Consider the following 9,452-nt stretch of genomic DNA (forward strand, 5'->3'; position numbering starts at 1 on the left):
GACAGTAGGAGAGAGAGAGAGAGGGAGAGAGAGAGATTGAGAGAAAGAGAGAAAGTAGGGAAGGAGGGAGGACAAAGCAAAGGGGGAGAAGAAAGGCAGAAGGAAGAAATGGAGACAAGAGATAAAAGCAGGCAGATGGGTAAGGAAGGGAAGGAAGGCTAGAGAGCCTCCCCTCTCAACTCTACCCACCCACCCAGCCCCCCCAGGGTTTAAGGATTTAAGCCTCTTCCTCCAGATGTGGAGAAGCATTTGGGCAGCAGGCGTCCCACGGGACAGGGCTCCTAGTGTGGTGTATCTACTTGGCAGAGAGGAGGCGAGAAATAGAGGTCATAAAGCCCAACTGACAGATGCTGGATCTGTGACAGAGCCCCCCAGCAAGCGGTCACAGAGTGTCTCTAGGACAGAGGTCACAACTCAGATGCCTACAGGGCCGTGCTGGTTTCTTAGCAGTGAAGTCAGCAGGGGAGGACTCTGGTGACTGGTGAGCAGATGTCAGGGGCCACTGTTACTTTGTTCCCACCAATGTTTGCTGTGTCATAATCTTGACCTAGTATTATCAGATCTCCTGTTTTGTTTTATCTTTCAAGAGAATCCAGGAGTCTGGTTTTTTGAGAAATCTCCTGATTTTTAAATGTCAATAACTGCTTCTAATTGTTTTTAAACATATGGATCAAAATGAAATACTTCTGTGGGGCAGATGTAACCCCAAGGCCCATTTGTCAGTTAAACATTTTTTTCTGTTTGTTGAACTTCTCCGTGGACCTTTCTGGCAGGAGCACCTGATCACTCATTTCTGACACTTTCAGGAGGTCTGAGAAAGGTGAACTGGAAATTAATTGTGAAGCTAATTACCTAAAGGAATTGTTAAAATTACACAAATGGAGATACTATCTATCTAGGTTTTTCTGGGAGCCAGGGAACATAATAGCCACCATTTATAACATTATTTTGGGGAAGAACATGTTTCAAGTTCCAACAACAACAACAAAAAAGCAATAAGTTTTTGGAACTCCACCCCTTCATTGGTTGAAGGATGCCATTATATCCAGTATTTTAGTGAGAGAGGGTTTTCTATGATATGATCTGACAAGATTTTGGAGAATTCCTGAAGACTTAGCTAGCTATCTGATGTTCTTGCTGTAACATAGATATCTAATCTCCTATATAACTCAGATATCTCAGCCAAGATTAGCATCATTGCCTGTGGCCCATGCAACATTAAACAATAAGATCATATATCACTTGGAATGGATATAAATATCTACAAGAAGATTAATGTGCTCTGACTAAATATTTAGTCAGGGCCATTTAAGCAGAGTACATAACTGACTTTTAATTTTAAACAGGATTTATAGATGCTGTGATGGTTAATTTTATGTGTCACCTGGCTGGGCTATGGTACACAAACACTAGTGTAGATGTTGCTGTGGAGGTATTTTTTAGATGTGATAAACATTTCTAATCAGTTTCCTTTAAGTAAAGGAGATTATCCTCCATGATGTGGGTGGGCCTCATCCAGTCAGTTGAAGGCCTTAAAAGCAAAGACTGATTATCCAGAGAAGGAATTCTGTGTCAAGACTGCAACACAGAAAACCTGCCTGAGTTTCCAGACTGCTGGCCTGCCCTACAAATTTCAGACTTACCAGTCCCCACAATCACATAAGCCAATTCATTGAAATAAATCTCTCTATATGTGCATGGATATATATCATATTGATTCTGTTTTTCTAGAGCACGCTGACTGATAAGATACCCATCTATGAGTCTGGAAAGTACACTTCTTCTAGTCAGTCCCTCTCACCTGTTCATCAGTTCTACCCTAAAGCTTTTTTGTTTTTTCAGTAAAATGTAAATATGATAAAGTTAATACTTTGTAATGTGGATGTTTTCATGTTGCATCATAAGTTCTAATTCTTCCTTTAGCTGCACCTCTTAGTCTATGGGGAAATAACAGCAAAGGAACTAATATTTACTGGGCAGACACTTTTTATACATCATTCAACAAACTTCTGAAGTAGGCATTATTTTTATTATAATCCTCATTTTTACAGAGAGGGAAAGTATCTGTAGAGTACATGTCATATATGTGGCCTGATGAATTTTCACAATCTGAGCACACCTGTGTAACCAGCACCTAGATCAAGAAACAGAACTTGACCAGCAACCCCAAAAGCACCCCAAGTATTATGTTGTATATGTATATATAAATATGTTTTCATGTATATGAATGTATATGTGCATGGGGGAGGGGTTGTAACCACTATCCAGATCAAGATATAAAACTTTTCTAGCACCCCAGAAGGCTCCCTTTGAGCCCTCTTCCAATCATTACTTCCTTTCAAAGGTAACCGCTATCCTGACTTCCAATGGCAAAGATACATTTTGCTTATTTTTGTACTCTATAAAAATGGAATCGTACAAATGTATACTCTTTGGGCTCCAGCTTCATTTCCTCAGCGTCTATCTCTGTAAGATTCATCCATGCCATTAATATATAGTTACAGTTTATTAATATGAGACTCAGAGATTGTAAACTATCACTTAAATCATATAAATTATTTGACCAAGAGCACACAGCTACAGAAAGCAGCAGAGCTGGGAGTCCAGCCCAGGAGTGTCTCATTCCAAAGCCCACGGCTTTTTTTCTGCTTTATCAGTGTTTTCCAAAATAACATATGTGAAATAATTGTAAGTGGCACATGGGTAAACAGTAATAATTATGTTATTAATATTTTATTGTATTATTAATATTAATATAAATATTTACTCTGCATTTGGAAAAAATAACTAGCTCCTCAAGCCCATAATAGAAGTTCCTTTTTATAAATATAGTTCAAAAGCTAGATAGATGCCTATTCTACGATCCAGTACTTCTATGTATATACCCACCAAAAGGTAAGTACAAGTTTTATTCTTAATAGTCAAAATGTAAACAGCCTAAATTTCTATCAACATTAAAATGGATAAATAAGTTGTGGAATATTCATATAATGGAATGCTACACACTGATAAAAAAAGAACAAACTACTACTACATGTAGTAACATGGATGAATCTCTCAGACGCCATGATGAGCAAAGATGGCAAACACACAAAAAAACGCGTGCTAAACAATTCCATGTGTATGAGTTCAAAAATAGGCAAAACTGATCTATGGGGATAGACATCAAAACAGTGGTTACCTGAGGGAGCAATATTCACTGGGAAGGGGCAAGAGGGACCCTTCTAGGGTTGGAAAAGTTTTATATCTTAATATGGGTGGTAGTTATCTGTGTGTCTGTGTGTGTGTATATGTGTGTGTGTAAAAATTCATGGAGCTATACACAAGATTTGTGCACTTTATCATTTATTCTAGAAATAAAATTTACAACAAATTAATGTATTTCCATTTTTTAAAAGTGAATCTACTTAGTCAAAATTCCTGAATTAAGAGTAGTTCCAGCGTTCCATGGATATTGTAAGAACCAGGAAGGCGGGATTCACTTCATAAAAGATACTTGAGAAATACTGCCCTGCACCACAAGGCCCTCTAGCAACAGCAGTGCCTGGGGAGGGGTGGGGGGGGGAGACAGACCCCCATTTCTCAAAGCATAGTCTGTGGCCAGCAGTATTGGTATCACCTGGGAGTTTATCAGATCTTCAGTCTCTTGTGCCTCACTCCAGACCTACTGAAACGCTATCTGCATTTTACCAAAGTCTCCAGGTGATTCATATGCCCTGAATGGACCATAGAAGCACTGATAGAGACAACTATTAGACTATTTCACGTGCATTTATTTTATCTTCCTGACTAGATTGTGAACTTCTTGAGGACAGTGTAGAACAGTGGACAGAGAGCTCCGACCCCCAGTTATGTTATTTCCTGGCTGAGTAACCTTAGGAAGCTACTAGATTCCCTTAGCATCAGAATATAAAGTGAGAATAATAATAATATTGTTATTAATACCTATTTCATGGGTGTTGTAAAGATTAAACAAAATAATGTATGTGAGGTGCTTAGTACACTGTTAAATACTGAGTAAAACTGTAATAAATCGTAGCTATTACTATTACCTTCATCATTTCACTTTGGGCTGAGGGCTGAAAGCCATGTAGGGTATACCTGAACATTTATCATTTGATTTGGTGGTGAATGAAAAGAAGAGAAACCCATTCACGGTTCTTTGCCTTTTGGTATTCTTCAGTTTTTGTCTTATTGTACTTAAGATAAACCCGTAATTTAACCCAAAATGGAGAGTCCTCTTGGACTTTGGCAGATCCTAAAAGAGACATGAGTAAATTGCTTTGAGGAGCCTTTTTCTATTCTTTCCCTTTCTCGCCCTCTTATGTCCGCTTCATGAGTCACCGCCTGAAAGGCCACTGACAACACCTGAACCTGTTCAGAGAATCACTGTGGGCCTCAGACCTTCATTCTCAGCCTACTTGTCCCTCCTTTCTCATGTCCCATTTAGATTTGGGTTAAGTTGAGCCTTGAAGACATTCTAACAGAACAGAGAGTAGGCAGGCCTGAAATATAACTACAGTTGACCCTTGAACAACAGGGGTTTGAACTGCACAGGTCCACTTACGTGCAGATGTTTTTAATAGAAACACTACAGTATTACACAGTCCACAATAGGTTGAATTGGCCCATGTGGAAGCTCAGATACAGAGGAACAGTGGATATAGAGGGCTGACATGGATAAATTACACTTGGATTTTCGACTGCGTGGAGTGTTGGCACCCCAATCCCCTCATTGTTAAAGGATCAACTGTAATTAAGAGGCACCTATGTTTCTGCCTAGTTGAAGATCTAGGATTCTGGACTAGAATTCTGGATTCAAGAACTCCCAGTATCAGCATCTCGGAGTTTTAGAGATTGGTACCTTCAACCTAATTGGGTCAACTTGGAGTTTCGCACATACTCAGCTACGGGGACCATGTCTTAGAAACCCGGAGCTACCGAAGTATATACTTCCTTAGCCTCAGGCTTACCAGCTTCCTGCTTGCTTCTTTTTCCTTCTACTTGACACTGGTCTATCAACATGCTTTGCAATCAAATCTTGCTGAATCCTGACACATGGACTTACAAGTATTTGATAATAAAGTGAGGTTAAGACTTCTGTTACAGAACTAGATTCGTTGGCCTGACATCCAACAAGCCAAATGTTGAGACGCTGAGGTTTGCGGCAGAGAAGCAGTTTATTCACAAGGCAGCCAAACGAGGAGACAGGAGAACAAACCTCAGATCCACCTGTCTGAAGGTGAGGGCCTTGGGATATTTATGGTGAAGAGTATAATGTGCAGGGGAAGGTGATTAGAGGCTGGAAAAAGGTGAGGTAACCAATGCTCTGTGCAGGGGTATCTGAGTTACATGCTTCTTCATGGGATGCATGTTCAGAAAATGGCAGCATTGGCATGAACTGAGGGTGGAGTTTTTGTCCCTTTGATGTCAAAAGGTCATCCATCAGACACGCACACAAGCCCAACTGAATGGTTGGTGGCCTCAGCCAGTTTGAACTGGGCAAGATTAGCTCCATGTTTCTTAATAACAGCTTAAGCAGCCATTAGTATAGTGACCCATCCGTCAGAGGTATTATCTATAGGAGGTGGTTAAAGGAGTCTTGTGATATATTGTCTAAACTACATGAAGCTTGGAGGGTATGTAATTTGCAAGAACAATTAAAGCAAGCCTGGTCAGCAAGCTTGGCAGTTTACAGGATATTATTTATTAAGCAAGTTATAGTTTGAGGGATCTAACTGATGACTGCCCTCGGTTTCTCTTTTACCATAACCAAATAATTTTCATGGAAAGTTTATTTTCCTCAATGTCACCAGCGTACAATAAGTAGCTGACCTTTGTGAAAAGTTTTATCAAGCTATCTGTCTGAACACTGTATCTCAGACTTTTGGGATCATAGTCCAATTAAGTAAGAAAAATGAGCCCAAGTGTCACCAAATAGTCTCCTTTTCCAGTAGGAGAAAGAACTGATAAAAATAAACTATTGCTCTATAAGCACAGATTGTAGGTTTTATGTATTACCCTAGCAATTGAGTATGGGTTATTTATATCTCAAAGTCTAGTTTTAGGGAAAATTATAGGCCAAAATGCCATTACCTCAAACATGTGTTACCACATGCAAATGCTCTAATCAAACAACGAACAAATTTTTAATAATAGCGCTAAATTCATAGTCATAAAGTTGCCAGAATGGTAACAATCGAAAATCACGATTAACTCAATAAAACACTGATGATAAACATTAAACAAAACACCCTCTTCAAAAAAGTATGGGGGGCTTCCCTGGTGGCGCAGTGGTTAAGAATCCGCCTGCCAATGCAGGGGACACGGGTTCGAGCCCTGGTCTGGGAAGATCCCACATGCCACGGAGCAACTAAGCCCGTGAGCCACAACTACTGAGCCTGCGCATCTGGAGCCTGTGCTCCGCAACAAGAGAGGCCGCGACAGTGAGAGGCCCGCGCACCGCAATGAAGAGTGGCCCCCACTTGCCACAACAAGAGAAAGCCCTCGCACAGAAACGAAGACCCAACACAGCCATAAATAAATAAATAAATAAATAAATTAAAAAAAAAAAAAAAAAAGTATGGGAATTCTAACCATCATCATATGCATATGCAATACAAGTTTTACAACATGGGTACTACTGAGTTCCAACCAGACTTGTCAGTAGTCTACTGAGTTAGGTGGGTTTTCAACTCTACTAGGATATTAATTTTAGTTTACAAATAGCTAAGTTTAGCAACCCTCAGCTTTCTTCGTAGGTTACTTACTAGGAAGCATCTCTTAGCCCTATGTAAAGTGAAAGTCACTTGCCCCTAAGCACCAAAGAAATACCTGGCATGTTTAAATCAGTTTGGGGCTCCCAAGTGGACCCTGCAATGAACCCCATTTTGAAAATCATGGTGCTAACCTAGAATATGCAAACAACTGCTTCTTTAGGCCATTTGCTGCCCTCTTTCTCCTCTATTGGTGTCTCTGCCCCATCTCTGCTACAGAAGCTCCTCTTTCTTATTCTACTATATACTCTGAACTTTGTTCATTCCCTCTCTCTCAACCCAGAGCTTGAGGCCTCTCCAAACCTTCAAACCTTTTGTCATTCAAAAGTAAAGGCTCGCCAAGCCTCTATCCAAATCTACCATTTCCTACTCCTGTTGATTATCTTTGGAATGTTACAGGCAACAGCAGCCTCACCAGCCAGGCCTGTTTATAGTGGAAGCTTCTATTGGGCACAGGTCTCTGGGAGAACAGCTGCCATCCTCTCTGCCCCTGCATCACAAGCTCTTGTGTACATAAGACTCTAGTTCCCAAATAGGCACAAACCTAAGACTGGATTGTTCTGTATCCATCCCCAAACTTTTCAATTTTGGCACAATCTGGTGAAGGCTCATTTTAATTTCTCTAATTATGAAACATAGTCTAAAAATCTGGCAGTGAAATGAAGGGTTTGTAATTTCATAAAACACAGGAGCCATGTGTTACCTTTCTGCAAGAAAGTACTCATTTATCATCCAAACACTGTATAATAAAAGCTGCCAGAATACTGACTTAAAAAAGCTATAGCACACTGCCAAATGAAAGAACCGTAACTGCCAACCCATATTCTTTCTTATTATTTTAAGCTGTAAGTGACCATGATACATGAGCACACTTCTGATGCTCAGAACAGCAGCCAAGCTCTTCTGCTAAACTTATTCATCCATCCATCCATCCATCATTCTTTCACTCATCCATTCATTTAACAACTATTTATTAAGCGCCTATTATGAGCTAGCAATGTTCTAGTACTAGAGATTCACCAGTGAACAAAAAGACAAAGTCTCCATAGGATGGATGACGGTATGGTGAGTGATGAGAGGTGGAGATTTGGCTTTCAAACAAAAATCCACCAAAGAAAAACCATCATTTGTAAATTTGTCTCTGGATTTAGTCCTATGCCTTTCAGTAAGCCTCGTTTCCTCCCCTTGATTTCTGATGCAGTGAAACCTTGACCACGACCACTTCCTGTTTGCCAGAGTCACACTTGATGCTCAGGTGATTTTCAACACTGCATAAAACAAATGATGACAACAATTACAGCGCTAACAACAAAGTCCCTACCAAGACAATAATAGCAACAACTAACATTTATTGAGCAATTACAAACGGTCCCTGACTTATGATGGTTTGATTTTCAGTTATTTGACTTTACAATGTCGTGAAAGCGACACACATTCAGTGCAAACCATACTTTCAATTTTGATCTTTTCCCAGGCTAGCGGTAAGTGGTATGACCCTGTCTCGTGACGCTGGGCGTCGGCAGTGAGCTGCAGCTCCCAGCCAGCCACACGATCATGAAGATCAACAACCGAAACAGTTACAACCGTGTGTATCCACACAACCATTCCATTTTTCATTTTCAGTAGTCAATAAGTTACATGAGATATTCAGTACTTTATTACAAAATAGGCTTTGTTTTAGATGATTTTGCCCGACTGTAGGCTAACGTAAATATTCTGAGCACATAAGCTATGGTGTTCAGTCAGTTAGGTGTATTAAATGCATTTTCAACTTAGGATATTTTCAATCTATGATGGGTTTATCAGAGGTAACCCTATAAGTGGAGGAAGATTTGTACTGTATAGTTAGACATTATTATTATTCCTCCCATTTTACAGAGGAGGAGAGACCAAGACTTGAAGGTTATTATGTTTTCCCACTAGCCCAAGCCAAGGATCAAGGTCTTTGATTTGCTGAACCCCTCTTGGTTGCAGTGGTAGAGTCCTGAACTCAGGGGTAGATCCCAGCTCCAAAAACACCTCACCATTATCACGGGCTCTAGGTGTTAATACCCTTTGCCTCTCCCTGCAGCCAGTTGTCAGCAAGCTCCTTCTCTGCTGATTGCAACATCAACACACAGTAAATATTGAATATATGTATAGACTGTTTATTATTCTAATCAAATAGTGCACTCTACAAAGTTAATTTGGCACCTATTTAATCAGACACATAATTGTTATTGAATTGTACAGCAATTAGATAAAGTTGTTCCAGTAAATTTTGTAATCCGCCCCCAAATAATCTCATTCTACTCCCATTTTGTAATTTTGCAGGATCTACCATTTCCTGATATGATGTGCTAGTTCTTCTCCCACTTCCTCTTCTTCTATTTCTTCAGAACACACTCACATGAAATAAAATATGATGAGTCTAGATTGTATTCCCCAATGGCCTAAATCCTACATTCCCCAGGGATAAGATCTTTCTGGGCTTCTTCCTGGTACACCACACTGACTTTCCTGATCCTCTGTCTGGATGACCTGGAGGCTGAAGGAGTCAAAGAAAGGAAGAATCTGGCAAAGCTTGTTTTGACAGGGCTACAGATGTAGCATAGGCTGGGGAATCAACACAACAGTGACCTCCAACACAGATGATGCAAAGTAGAGCTAAAAATGAACTCTCAATGTCTTACATTT

The sequence above is a fragment of the Balaenoptera musculus genome, chromosome 12 (assembly GCF_009873245.2).
Source record: "Balaenoptera musculus isolate JJ_BM4_2016_0621 chromosome 12, mBalMus1.pri.v3, whole genome shotgun sequence".
NCBI lineage: Eukaryota > Metazoa > Chordata > Mammalia > Artiodactyla > Balaenopteridae > Balaenoptera > Balaenoptera musculus.